Genomic DNA, 15,828 nt, shown 5'->3' with positions numbered 1-15,828 from the left:
ACTCACAGACTGTGAGATCATGACCTGAGCTGAAGTCAGATGCTTAACTGACTAAGCCACCCAGGCACCGCTGAACCTCGGTTTTATAGGTTGCATGGGGGCACTGGGTTAAGAATTCATGACATGCCTCCAAGATCCCAGATTAATTTGGAGGTTTCTCTATGCCAAGTGTCATGTGGCAGACTTCTTTGTAAGAATCTCCCAAAATTCATTCTTTTGTTTTGCAAAAGTACTGTTTGGGGATAGCTTAACTTTTCTCTTTTGTGTTTCTGTGTTTTCTTTCAACATGAGGCAGCCTAGGCCCAGGGAAGAAGCAAAGCATCCCAGTTCAGCAGAGGTGCCCGGGCTCTCAGCTTCCTACTGAGTTGAGAGCTGGTAGTTGGCTGAGGGGGCTGGGATACATGCAGGCTGGGCCAGGGGATGTATGGAAGATGGGTTAGGCACTTCCAGTATCTGTGGTACCATGGATTATTGAGAAAAGGCCAAATTTCCCAGGTCCTGACCAAGCTAGGAACAGTTCACAAGTTCATCTGCATGGTGACCAGGAAGGCTGCTTGAGCCTGGATCCACACTGCCAGCCAGAGCAGAATCAGCTCCAGATCGGGACCTCACTTATTCCTCCAGTGGCACAACTCAGGGCAGCCTCATCCTGTGCCCTGAGTAACATCTCAGAGATGAGCCAGCAGACAGGGGAACAACTTGAAGAACTGAGCATTTCTACCAAAATGACTAGTTAAATCTCAAAAGAGAGTGTCGATTATGGTTTCCATCCAAAATTTAAATCTAACTAAGGCATTCCTCTCTACTACCTATCAGATGGGCCCCCAGCTCATAAGAGAGAGAAGGTCAGTTGTAGATTCAATAAAGAATCTCTACCTTCTTTCTACTTCCAAGTTGTAATGAGTGATTTGAGGGATCACACTCTCATTCCTTCACTTACTGATTTCAACAGGTATTAAACACCTGCTACCTGCTAAAAATTGTTGGTGCTGATTGAAGTTGTGAGGGGTGACAGATATTTTGGTCTGGGGGGGGGGGCAGTGGCTGTCCAGACCTACTGTCATTATAGAGCGATCTTCAAATAAGATTATTATTATATCCTATGCTGGGAAGGGTGGGCTCTGCTCCAAAGGTGTGTAACTTAAATAGCTGACTGTTTCTAAAGCACTACCCTGGTAAAATAGTGTTTATTCCACTTAGAATAACTGGCTTGAGGCTATTGCTACTGACAACGTTTCCTGCAGTTGGATGGAGAGAAAGAAAGAAGCATGGAGCCCAACAGTTGGCCCAAATATTTGTTTAGTCATGTCTTCAAGTCAAAAATATCCTTACAAAACCATTTCTCAAGGTAATGGAAGAATCAGGTAGATTAGGGAGACCTAATCAGGTGTTCAGGTTTTCTAAACCCCATTATAAAATTGATGAATCCTGCGCACAGGAGAAATTACAAAATGTGTCACTCTGATAATTGGTACAAGAGGAAATACAAATAACAAACACAGGGAATTAATTTATATTTTCACAAGTATAACAAAAAAAAGTACTTACTAAAGCAAACGTGAAGAACTATTGTCATTGGAATTAGCAAAACAAATGCATCAAAATTTACTTTACAATGTTTTATACATTTATTGCTATGTTATTGCTTGTTTTGTAAGTTGGTATAAACTTTTTTGGGGAAAGCAGTATGAGAAAGAATAGAGAACAAAGATGGTCATAAATTTTGGCCTAGTGATTTCATTCCTAAGACTTTATCCTAAGAAAATAATTCAGGAGAAGCAAGAGCTCTCTGAGGTAAGGGAATCTTCTTCTTTTTATTTTTTTAATCTTCTGCTTTTTAAAAAATTTAAATCCAAGTTAGTTAACATATAGTGTAATAATTATTTCAGGAATAGAATTTAATGATTCATCACTCACATACAACACCCAGTGCTCATTCCAACAAATGCCCTCCTTAATGCCCATCACCCATTTAACCCATCTCTCCAACCAATGTCCTGCCAGCACCCCTCAGTTTGTTGTCTGTATTTAATAGTCTTTTATGGCCTGTCTCCCTCTATGTTTTTATCTTATTTTTGCTTCTCTTGAGGGAAGAGAATTTTCTATAACATTATCAATGTGGGGGGGAAGAAAAGGGACACAATCTGAATGACTAACATTAGGACAAAGTGGGTATGTTTCACAGTGAATTGGCAGGCAATCTCAGAGAGATATAGTTATGGAAACAATTGAAGAATGTGATGAGGCAGTATTAAAAGAAAAAACACAGTTAAAAATGATGATATGGTTGCTTATGATGCTATGGTTGACCATGTATAAATAAGCAAAAACAGTAGCAGTAGCATTGAGATGGCATAATTATGATATTTTCCAACATTTTTAACTTTGTTACACCTCGTTTTTTTTTGTTTTGTTTAAAAAAAATTTTAATGTGTATTTATTTTTGAGAGAGAGAGACAGACAAAAAGACAGCGAATGGGGGAGGGGCAGAGAGAGAGGGAGGCACAGAATCTGAAGCAGGCTTCAGGCTCTGAGCTGCCAGCACAGAGCCCGACGTGGGGCTCAAACCCATGAACTGCGAGGTCATGACCTAAGCTGAAGTTGAGCTCATGACGCTTAACCAACTGAACCACGCAGGTGCCCCTGTTTCACCTCACTTAATTTTTAATGAAAAAGCATTCACATGAAATCTAAGGTCTCCAACAAATAGAACATGGTCATGCAGGGTCTCAAATGTTAAAAATAAGCCATCATGTGAGTGAGTGATAGCTGTACTTCAGGGGCTGGGAAATGGCTTTTAACCAAGATCTATAATGAGTATGCTGAGTGGTTTGAGGTGTGTCAGAATGGAAGCAGCACATAGAGAAAAGTCATTTCTTCTTCCAGGAACCACATTAGCCATCTCTGTATCACTCAGCACATCGGACACAGCCCCAGGCTTCCCAGAACTCCAGCATCCTGGTGGAAATACTCTATAGAAAGCATGGAAAAGCCAAACCAACAAAGCCAGACTGAAAGGTTTTTAATTAGATCAAAAGGGTTGAGTGTGGTCTGGGTTTCACATGAAACATATTCTTTTTCATCTATTTTCTCACTCAAATACTCTTGTGTGAGTAATCTCCAGGATCCACTCAGCCTGGTTTATTTAATTTAATATTATTTTGTTACTTTACTTTATGTCTTATGATACAAATGCGACTCTTTATAAGACTTACAGATTATTTCCTGGGCGTCTGAAAAGGAATCTGTCAGGGTCCTTCACCTAAAGGACTCACACACACAACACACACTCACACACACACAAAAATCCTCATTTTTTTTCATTCAGATAAAGAAAGACAAAGAACTGAAAGGGGCCAGGAAGCTGGACCACCATTTTGCTTATGATCAGCAGTTTTGATTCCTAGGAGAGAGACAGCACAAACCGGCCATGCAGCAAGGCAGTGGGCAGCCAGGATTTATATGGCTCCAATTTCCTCAGGAGGACCCCCTGGTGTGACCGCTCTGCTGTCCACAAGAAACACGGGAACCCTGGTGCCACTGCTTTAATAATTAGATGCTACCCAAGCCCTTTGATTTTGTGTTATGAAACCTTTCTTCCATAAAAGGAGGGTTTTCCCTGGCAACCCCCTGAGCCTTTGGGACCTCAGGTGACTTCTGTGCCCGGGTGGATGTTGTACAGCTTCACCTCCTGCAAGTTGCCTCGTCCCTTCAAGAGCACGTGTGGGCCGGGGGGAAAGAAAGTTGCTCCCTTTGAGCTCAAGCTCATTTGTTCAAATGAACAATTCTTCTTCCAAGAGCTTTTCTCTGCATCTTTGTTACTAAATAATCGGCATGGAATCTAATGAAGTTATCACATTTGATGTATCAATGAGGACATTGAAATTAGACTAAAAATTCGTAACTACTCAACTTACACCATCTTCTATATTTTGCCTTCTGACAATCACGTGAAAACCCCAAGGATGTCAGATTTTATGCATCTATTATTAGGCCTGGGCATGATTCTTCCCGTGGAATTATCCCCTACTTGGAGGAGGGGCACTAGGAATGAAATTTCAAAATTGCATCAAAAAGATGTGAAGGGAAAGGCTGTATCAAACCTGCTATTTGCTGTAAAACCACATTGTCTGAGTGTTTATCGAGTCTCTGAAATCTGGCTAGACAAAGTTCCTCTTTTGCTGAAAAATCCAAAGTTTGGAAAATCATTGTCATTTTCAGGCTAATGTCCATTTTCTTAGCTCTGCAATAGAGAAAATTCCATCAGTATATATTTCCTTCTCAATTACTAACATGTTTCTTCAACAATTTTTAAAATTTAAGCTACTTTATACACTATCATAAAATTCTAATTTAATTTACATACATCAAGATAAAACAACTAGGAGTTTTTAGGGGTCATAATGTAAACAGAGAGAGGGCAGGTATGATAAAGAGGGAAGGAAATTCTGGTGTTCTGGCCCTTTCCATGCAGTCTGTCTTAGATTGGTGTGTAAGAGTCTCTCATAGAGCCCAGGTTACTAAGTGAACCTTAAGACAGCTGTAATCCATGGCATCCTATGCAACTTTGCTCTTTACAAAATACTTCCTTCTCAAATTCACAGCTCTTTATCCACAGCTATGAATTCTTAGTGACTGGGAAGTGCTTCCAACACTTGAGCTTTTTTGTATCAAGACCAGAAAACATGAACAAGTACAGTGTTTTCAACCAGAGTCCCTTATGATTCTTCCATCACCACTATCAGCTATATTCAGAAAGAATTCCCTATATAGTTCTAAGTAGGATTTTTAATCTACAACAGAAATAACAATAATGACCATTAAAAAAAAAAGACTGCTATCCTGTCAGTGTATTGGAATACTAAAATAATAATTGGAGTCTTTCTACTCACTCCCCTCTTGTGGAGTAAGATGTTCAAAAGCAACAGTGGTTGCTGGCAAGGGATTTTATTGGGTAGGATTTCACCATTAATGTGCTCCTATACATTTACCTCTTTCTCCAGTAGGTAACTCTACAATTTTTTCTCTGCATCTTTTATTGTCTTTTAAGGAATTGATAAGGGTCTCACTTCTAGTTTCATCTCTAAGGCCTCTTTTCTAGTTAATATATCTCTTTAGATGTTCAACAAAGCAGAATCAACCAAATTCTCTAAGGAAACATGTCAGAGTAATTGTATGAGAACAGAGAACAATATTCTTCACAGTGTTGTCTATTATTATTAGTGCATGCATAAAAATGCTTAATATTGTAATTCTGAGTGAAGTAGGATTTTGAACAAAAGTCAATTCTCTGGAGGGAGGAGAGTGGGAGAGGGAAGGAGAGGGAAACATCTCATCAGAACTTCCTAAAGACATTATCACTGGAAAAGGCTAGAAATGAGGAATAGGGAGCAGTGCAGTAAGATTACCAGGCTTCCAACTGAAAGAGAAGTCTCCTGCTACTTATGACAAGAAAATTTTATATGCTGTCCCTCAGGGAAGGTACAGCCACTATTAAAACCACATCATCATTGAAAAAAAAAGCTTTATCTTGATTAATAGAATCAGGGCCAGATGCTAACTTTCAGAAACAGATAAAGAAATCCAGCTTCTCAAACCTAATGCAATTATTCATAAGGGATGATCGTCATAATTGCACATGCCCAAGGTCCTTGGGGGTATAGTTTGAAATTACCTGCTATATGCCGGAAATTTCTTGATAGTTTCTTGTTTTCACTTTAAAAAGCTTTGTGAATTGTGCATTATACCCCATAACATATCCAAGCTCATTTTAATATAGAAATAATGTTTTCAATTGCCACTTGTATATCCCTGGCACATTACTGGTATATAAGTGCCTCGATTTAATATACCAAGGGGAAGACATAATTTTGACCTGTGCAAAGCTCTTGGAAACCTTGTTAAAGTTTCTGATTCTACATGTCCAGGGTGGGATCCCAGGTTCCACATATCTAAAAAACTCCTGGGTTATTCCTGTATATCTGACACAAACAGCTGCACTTTGAGTATTGAAGCTATAGACCAGCAGGTTGTATGGTGTGATCTCTGACCAGCAGCTTCAGCATTTCCTGGGAACTTGTTAAAGATGTAGACCCTTAGCTCCCATTCAGATCTACTGAATCAGAAACTCTGGGGGGTGGGGCCCAGGAATCTGTGTTTTTTAATAAGCCCTCCAAGAGATTCTGATTTAGCCTAATTAACCAAGGCAGTAAGAATTTAGTCAGCCAAGAGTAGAGATTATAGGCATTCAGGTCCTTATAAACCTATAATACATAGATGGCTTCGAGATCCATGCAGATGACATAAAACCAAGAATAGAAATTTCCTGAATCTGATTCAAGAGTCATGAATTAGAGCTGGACTCACTGCAACCAGGATGGTCACAGGACAAATATACTGCACAGTAAAGAACTAGAGGGGATAACCAGGAAGTGTATCAGAGAGATTAGGAAGAAGTCCCTAAGAGGAGATGAAAGTCTACCTGAACAATTTCATCCATATGAGCTTAGGCAGCAGGTATCTGAGTTCAACATGCAAGCCTGAGAAGTAGAGGGGGCGGGGAATATTCCTATGGAATCAATGTGCCATCAGATTGTAATTAATGTGACATACAGAACATTGATCGCTGTACATTATCAGTTGCTCCTTGGGAAAGATTTGCTTTATGTACTTTAGGGTCTTCAACAGTTTCCTAAGGAAAATTCCCAACTTTGTCTTTCTTATCTTCTAAAGCATTTGTATGAGCTTTTGCTTTTAACAGGCAAAGAGATATATTCAAGTCGAGATATAAATAGCTATAGAGAGAGTACTAGAGGTCAGGTCTAGAGGAACCACAGGCCCCATGCAGGTAGCAGGGGCTTATGGTGGGAGACAATCAGAAAAATTCCAAACTAGCCTCTGGAGACAGCTGGGATGGATGCTCCCCTCCTGCCTGGAGATGCCCTCACATGGTCTCTGTATGGCTAAAGAGCTGCACTGCTGCAAGAAAAACCTGAAATCTCCTTCAGCTTGGGTCAAAGCCAAAGCTTGGAGTCCCAAAATGAACCTGGTATTGCTGCTCACAAATGATGTGTTTTCTGTAGAGATATGAGGTGTGGCTTGTGATTTTATCACCACGCTTCATACCAGAGGGTATGTGACAGGGTTATTGCTCCAGAGAAGGATTGCTTTTTGTTCTGTTCTTTTTGGTGTTGTATTTCCTAAATTTTAAAGGACAGCCTTTAATTCATGTCTGCATGAGCTTTGAGGGATACCTGGACACCCGTCTTTCCCCAACACCTGTCCCCACTGTCATGGTCTGGTTGCCACTCTTCCTCCGCCCCATCTGCAGATTGTCCCCACTTCCCCTCCGGAGGGTGTCAGCTAGTCCTGGCCACCTGGCAGGACTAGACCCTGCTGCTCTGTATGAGCAGCCCTGGCATTATGAAGGGTCCCTGAGGGAGCAGGACATGGAAATCAGGTCACAGGGCTGTCATAGACCCCTATGAACTATAAGGATCAGGGCCTTCTTTTTGTCCCAGCCCTATTTCTGCTCACCATCCTCTCTGGAGGGCCCTTTATCTTCTTCACCAACTTCCCCCGTACCCCCAAAAAATACTTTTGGCAAAGAAAAGTGAGGTTAAAAACAATCGTTCTTAGAGAATCTGAAGAAAAAAAATATTTATATAGAAACATACATATAAACAGATCATGTCTATGCCCCAAGCCTGAAATGCTCCTTCAAAAGGATATAAAGATTTAAGTCAAAGAGGTTAACACCTAAGACCCAACAGGATATTCAGAATGAGTACATTCAGTAATTAGACATATACCTATTAAATTGTTGACAAGCACTAGATACAATAGTCTATAAGGAGACAAAACAGCATATATGCCCACAAGTGCACAAAGTCACTTTCTCAACAGCTGTTTCTAGTTACGTTAAGTTTTTCTACATTCTATACACTTGGTTATGTACAGAGACAAGGCCTTTAGTTATAATGAAGAACTTGAATTGAAGCATGAATCAGATACCCAGAGGAGCTGACCTGGTTTGCCAAACAGAAATATTATGAAGATAAAAATTGAACCACATAATTTGTTTTATTGTTGTATTTTCAAAAGAAAACCTCATTAACCAGAATAGAATATGTTTCCTAATAATCACAATATGATGCATAACATTTATTGAACAATTACTAAGGGAAAGGCACTGAGTAAGTTGTTTTAGTATAATTCAGTCCTCACAAAGTATTATAGGGCAGAGGTGGAAACAGGACAGTAAGTACTTGAGTGTCAGTCAATTCCAATGGAATGAATGAACTGAAACCAGTTAATACTCTTTTTTTTAATGTTTATTCATTTATTTTGTGAGAGAGAGAAAGAGAGAGGGAGGGAGCGAGAGAGAGAGAGAGAGAGAGAGAGAAAGAGAGAGAATGCAAGTGGGGGAGGGGCAGAGAAAGAGGGAAAGAGAGAGACAATCCCAAGCAGGCTCTGCACAATCAATGCAGAGCACAACTCAGGGCTTAGTCTCAGGAACCATGAGATCATGACCTGAGCTGATATCAAAAACAACCCAAGTACCCCTGAAACCAGTTAACTTTCGGTTTTGCATCACCCCATTGCATCCTCAGAATGAGTTTTTGATACATTGAGCCTAGGGTATGTGCCTATTCCTTGGCTGTGCTTTGGTGGGGAGAAGCAGGAGTTGGGAGGTGTCTCTAGGGACATGGCTGTCTTCCCAGCAGGAGGGCAGTGCTCCTGATCGGTGCCACCAAGGCTGAGGCCAATGGAAAAGGAGGTAACTTCCCAGAGAAAATCAGAGAAAAATGTTGGGTGCTCAGGAAAGGAAAAGTGTCCACTTCAGAAACACTTCAGAAATGAGTTGTCCAAGTTCCGTAACTACAAAATGTTCACTCTTGGACAAGAAGACAGAACATCTGAAGCTCAATGCAGGTTCTACCTGAAACTTTGAAAGGACTTTGAAATTATTGTATAGAAACTGAAAGAAAAAAAAAAAGGAACATAAATGTCTTTTAGGAGACAAACTGATTAATTTCAAATGCACCAGGCCTCCTTTCCCTGGCCTCATTAAGACAGAAAATACTTTAGATCAGCCAGAATCCCAAAATGACACGCTTATGTCAAGAAAGTAATAAGTAAATAAATAATAAATGGTTAAGATTTTGAAAGGCTCATATTGATCTGGTTTTAAATCCCACTTCTGCTACATAGTACCTTGTGAGTTTGAATTATGCAGCTAGCATGGTGCTTTTCTCTTAGTAATTGTCCAATAAATGTTATATATCATAATGTGATATTTGGAAACATATCCTGTTCAGATGAATATATCTTTTGAAAATGCAGCAGTTAAAGATGATATTTATGACTTTTGGGTAAGCAAAGATTTCTTAAAATTTCTTAAGCAGAACACATTGGCACTCACTATAAAGTAAAAGTACATAAATTGCAATACATGAAAAATTAAAATTTGCACTTATCAAAAAAATCAATAACGAGAAGGAAAGCCATGAGTGGGAGAAGGTTTTACAATACATATAAATGGCAAAGACTAGACTATTCTAGACTCAAATCTTGAATCTGTAAAGACCTTTTTATATTATTTATAGACTTCTGCAAAAAATATTACCCCAAAACTGAGTGGCCTAAAACAACAAACACTTACTACCTTGCAGTTTCTGTGGTTCAGGAATCCAAGTGTGGTTTAGCCGGGAGCCTCTGGCTCATGAAATTGCATTTCTCATGAAATTGCAGTGGAGCTGTCAGCTGGGACTGTTGTCCTCTCAAGGCTTGGTTAGGGAACGGTCAGTTGCCAAACTCACTCATGTGGCCATTGCAGGGATCAGGTGCCTTCTGGCCTTTGCCTGTATACATCAGTGTGACATTGAACAATTCACAACATGGCAGCTGATATCCCCTAAACAAAGAGGAGATCTCTGAGACAGAGATAGAGAAAGAGAGAGAGATCCAGCAAGACAGAAGCCACCATCTTTTTATAACCTGATGTCAGAGGTGACATCTCATAACTTTTGCCATATTCTGTTCATTAGAAGTGAGTCACTAAGTTCAGTCCACACTCAAGGGAGAGCCACACAAGGGCATGAATACAGAGGTGAGGATTGTTGAAGGTTGTTTTAGAGGCTGCCTACCACTCTTACAAGTCACTGAGAAAAGGGAAACAGCACAATGGAGAAATGGACACAGAATTAAGCACTTAAAAAAAAAAAAGTAAATCATCAATAAACATAGGGAAATGTGCTCATCAGGCATGAGGGAAATAAAAATTAAAGCCAAGATGAAATACTTCTATTCAACCAACAGAATAGCTAATGATAAAAAGACAGAATACCCCAAGCTTTGGTAAGTATGTAGAAAAATTGGAATTCTCATATACTTCTGGTGGGAGTGTAAATTTGTACAACCACCTTAAGAAACAGTTTGACAGTATTTATTACAACTAAGCTATACATAGTCTATGACCCAACATCTTTACTCTTAGTTAAATGCCTAAGAAAGTTGTATATATGGGGACACCTGCATGGCTTAGTTAGTTGAGTGTCTGATTCTTCATTTCGACTCAGGTCATGATCTCAGGGTTGTGGGATTGAGCCCCAGGTTTGGCTCCACGCTGAGCATGGGGCCTGCTTAGGATTCTCTCTCTCTCCCTCTCTCTCTATCCTCTCTCTCTCAAATTAAAAAAAGTGTATATATGTGTATACCAAAAGACATGTATAAGGACATTCATAGCAGCTTTATTCATAATAATCAAAAAACTGGAAACTACCCAAATATCTATCAATAGAATGGATACTATAAGTTGTGATAAAAAATTGATTATGATAAAGTAATGATAAGGGGATAAATTACTGCTCTGCCTTAGCAATATGAGTGGATCTCATGAAATAATTGAAAAATTTTTTAATGTTTATTTATCTTTGAGAGACAGAGAAAGACAGAGAGAGACAGAGCATGAACAGGGGAGAGGCAGAGAGAGAGGAAGACACAGAATCTGAAGCAGGCTCCAGGCTCCGAGCCGTCAGCACAGAGCCCGATGCGGGGCTTGAACTCACAAACTGTGAGATCATGACCTGAGCTGAAGTCAGCCACTCAGGCGTCCTTCATGAAATAATTTTAGGCATAAGAAATAACCAGGAAAATATATATACTGTGCAATTTTATTTATATAAAACTCATAACCTTCCGAAATTAATCCATGCTGAGGAAATTTTGGAGAATAGTTACTTTTGGTAGGACTTAATGACTGTGAAGGGGCTAGTTTGGAGAATCTAGGGACCTGGTAATGTCCTATTTTGTTGACCTGGTGATAAACATCATTAACATCAAAACTCAATATACTATACGTTTGTGATTCATGCAGTCTTCTGTATGTGTATTTCAATACAATTTTTACTTAAAAAATAATAAACTTTGTTTCTGCTATGCTCTTCAGAATGGTGGCTATGAGTAAAACTTACTAATAACTAATTTACTGAAAATTGAAATTCTGTGTCCACTGGAGCTATGTCCTGAGTCCTAGTCCGTAAGGTCTTAAATAAATACCAAGAATTAGCTTTTAATTTAATTCCTGGAAACTAAAAAATTGCTAACATTATTGACTTTTCTGTTTCCTGTCTTTCCCAAGGAGAACATTAGAAATGTTCTTCAGTTTGGAGGACCATCCACTGATCTCCTTCCCATCTTTAATGAGTCCACAAAGCCCTGTTCCAATACCTTGGCCTTAAAATGAGGAACAGAAGAAGGAATGAAACGGAGGAAGGGCAGAGAGATAAACAAAATGCCAAAGGCAAGAAAATTGGTTAAAATGTGGAATGTGGTGTGTATGTGTATGTGTATGTGATTGTGCACGTGTGTGTATGTGATTGTGGGATCAGAAGAAACTGGAGAGGAATGTCAAAGTAAGAAAAGATGAAGGAAGTGAAAAGAACAGCCAGAAAAGGGGAAAGAGTTGAGAGCTTTATTAGCCATATATTGAAATCTCCAATTTCAAATATGCTATCCTGTTGATACCACCATTGAGAACACATATCTTGATTCTTTAGAAAATAAAGATATATTTTATTATATAAAAAGGTTTAGAAAATAAAGTCCTGGATGTGAAATAATTTTCATGTAATAAGTGATAATGGAGAAAATAAAACCATGTAAGTTTGATAAAACTTTGTTTTCTTTCTATGAAAAGGTGAGGGTGGTTTAGAAGGACAGCAGGCAGCAAAGAGTGCACCAAATATTTGGCCATAAGCCTCATTTTTATGGCTTCCTAGAACTTACGATTTGGAATTGACCTTGAAATTCCTATAGCCTTACCCCAAATGTGAATTTCATAAATGCCAGATGGAAGAATCAGGATGGGGGTACTGGACATGCAACCTGGATAAATCCGTGCATCATGATAGGACACTTGGTCCTGTAAGAATCTATTATCTGGTCATTGTCATCAACTGCCACATTTCCTGAACCCAACATGAGACTGATTTTTCCATGAGATTTGAGGGTCCGTATTATTTTATAGCTTCAACACTACAGAATGAGAAAAACATGTGCATGCACATGGATGCACAGTGGGTGAGCTGTGTTCAGCACATTCAGAGGCAGTAAATATTTTTGTTTTTAAGCAACTGTAACTTACAGCTATTGAAGAGTAAATATCCCATTGGTCACACATGGAGGTTAATGCTGTGTTAGAAAGCAAACTAAAAACAGCCTTCCAGGGGTGCCTGGGTGGCTCAGTTGGTTAAGCATCTGATTTGTGGTTTTGGCTCCGGTCATGATCTTATAGTTCCTAAGTGCGAGTCCGGCATTGGGCTCCACGCTGACAGCACAGAGCCTGCTTGGGATTCTCTCTCTCCCTCTCTCTTTGCCCCTCCCCTATGTGTAAATGGTCTCTCTTTCTCTCCCTCTCTCTCTCTCTCTCTCTCTCCAAATAAATAAACTTCAAAAAAAAAATTTTTTTTAAAGATCTTCCACCAACTCCATCACCATTGTTTCCCAACCCTCCCCACCCTCCCTTTCCATCATAAATATTTATACCTAGGTTCCAAGCCATGGTAACACACCAATGATGAGGAGGAAGCTAAATTGATATCTTTACCTTTGTTCTCCTGTTTTCAACCTGGTAGAAAACTCTGTCTCAGAATGGAAGCTTTCTGCATGCATCCAGTGTAAGAAATCATTTAAAAATCTACCATAAACATGACTCTCAGTGAAAAGTATTTGCTTCTGTTTAACATTTGAAATCATTACTTTTAAATTAAAATTAATGTTTTACATTGAATAGTAGTAGGCATCATGGCAGAAAATTAATCTGTCTGGGAAGATACTAAATACTGAAATAAATCCATACATGCTGTCTGGACTGCCCTGTGTACTCTATAGCACATCTTATGCATGTTTCTTGGGAATTATACATAAATGGTTAAAAGCAATGTTTTTTTAATAAACCATCTTGTGGCAAGGACTTGCTTTCTATAGAGTGAAGAGTGTGCATGCATGAATGCTGTATTTGAATATAAACCTCATAGACCAGACTGCTGGATTCTCAGTGGTGTATCCAGGAAATATGCAGTTGGTTGGACCTTTTCTAATACTTTCCATTTTTATCAAAAGCAAAATCAAAGCAATTTTCAGTGCAAAACCAAATTCTAAACAACACCCATGAGAATTAGCAAAGCAACATTTCATCAGAAAATCACCTGCAGAATTTAGAATGCAATTTAGAATTACTAATTGGTGTGTTAAATGGATACATTCAGAAAGAGCTGAGGAGATGAGTCAACACTTCTGAAAGAACCATAATTTCAGGATTTCCTGAGAGAGGGCTCCAAATTATAAGCCTACCTAACACATTAGTGCATGGATTAGAGAAGTCAGTTCACCCAGACATTTGTTGTGTGCATAATTTCAAAAAGAATAAATACTACTTTGGAAATTGCTCTGGTTCATTTTGCCAAAAGTAACACCCTTTCTGGGCACATAGCCACTAGATATTTGCCCTGCTTTCTTTGTGACTACGGAACCTTGAAACATTGTTTGCAATTTTATCAAAGGATTCATTGAGTCAGAGGATAATCAGAGAGAACATATTAGCTATTAAAATGTAGCAAGGTGAGCCTGAGATTCCTTAGAAAAAAAGTTAGCTTTTATCTTAATACAGTCCACTTTTCATTTTTCACTATTTATTCACACTTGAATCCTATCATCTCACTACCTCAACTACCAGGCAACCATCATCTCTTTTCACCTCTATCTGCCCTACTGCAACAGCCCCCTAGATGGTCTTCTAGTCTCAATGTGGCTGAGTACAATCTGTCTTCCACCCAGTGGCCAGCATGAGCCTTCAAGAGCTGCTTAAACAGCAGAGGCTCCAAGGGCAGGAGAGGCAAATCCACACTGAGAGTAAGTATCCACCCTCTTGAAGACCAACCTCTACCCACCCAAGATGGGAAGGGTTTGATATAGTCATCACTATAGGACCTGTGGGTCCCTCTGTAGGGGTTCAACACTGGGGCTTGTTTCAGACACTCAGAGCAAGTGTGTCTGAAGCACGCTTCCTAAGTGGGAGTTCATGCTATTGGACTCATCAGTAGCTTGTCTGTGCCACCGTGGTTACTCTGTTCACAATCTGCAGGGTGAGTTCTGGGTGGCAGATGACAAAATCGGCCAACTGGCCAAGTCATTTTGTCTACTTAGTTATTTGGTGCCTTTTCTAGGGTGGCAGGTGCTTTCTGGTGGGCATTAATGTGTGATACAAGCATCTTCACACTCTGTGCCTATTCTGATTTGCCCATCCACATGCACCTCTCCTGGAATAGCTTGTCTCAACATCCCTGTCCTTTCCCTTCTAGGCCACTGCCCAGTAACCTGTGTGTATTCACATCTCAAGCAATGTCAGGTTCACCACTCAGTGCTCTGCCCATTGGAAAATTTTCCCCTTTCTACTGCTTTTAGTCACCCAAGAATGTTGCCGTAATGCAGCCCTTGTTCATTTTTGGCTTGCACTCACATACTGATCCAACTATCTGCAAAACGACCTTGAACATCCACTGCCTCTTTGAGCAGGCTCTATGCAATAGGTACACTGGTGCAGTGGCAGTAGGGGACAGGTGGATTAACTTAGCCCTGAAAGAAAATGGCAAATAGCTATTGCCCTTCTCATGTGAACATAACATCACGTGATCCCTTTTCCTAATTGGAATGGAAAGAACACATCTTCCAAACCAATGGCAATCTGCCACGTATCTGCAGCCTTATTAACCTGCTTTATTAGTAATGTCATAATTGACATAGTAGCTGCAATAGGTTGATACTTGGTTAAGTCCTTAATATACATCATCCTCCAGAATCTATCTGGTTTCTACAAGGGCCAGACTGGTGAATGAAATTGAGATATGATAGGAAATGCCACCTTTGCATCTTCTAGGTCATAATCTCTACCATCTACCCACAGTATCAGAGAAGACCATTTGGCCTTCTTCATTATAAAAAAATCTTACTCTGCAGACCAGGAATACAATTTAGAGTTATTCCAGCTGTTAAGTATATCAGTTCTAATTGTGCATCAGGAACTAGGGAATGATATTAGGTACATCCATGAATCCAAGGAGCCCACTGTAAGCTGGACTTTAGCTAGGACTCATTTATTTTTTACCTGGTTTCCTCAGGACCCCACACTGAATGAGGGCTATAATGATTTTTTGAGTCTCTGGTTATCAATGTCAACTCAGACTTAGTTCTTGAAAGTTTCTGTTGTTTTCCTTTTTCCACAGTGTATGGTCAACTGAATAAATGGCTATTGGTCCCTTTGGGGAAGAA

The sequence above is a fragment of the Puma concolor genome, chromosome B4, assembly GCF_028749965.1.
Source record: "Puma concolor isolate L17-30 chromosome B4, mPumCon1.1.hap2, whole genome shotgun sequence".
NCBI lineage: Eukaryota > Metazoa > Chordata > Mammalia > Carnivora > Felidae > Puma > Puma concolor.
The sequence above is the reverse complement of the archived record's forward strand: the minus strand, read 5'-3'. Positions refer to the sequence as shown.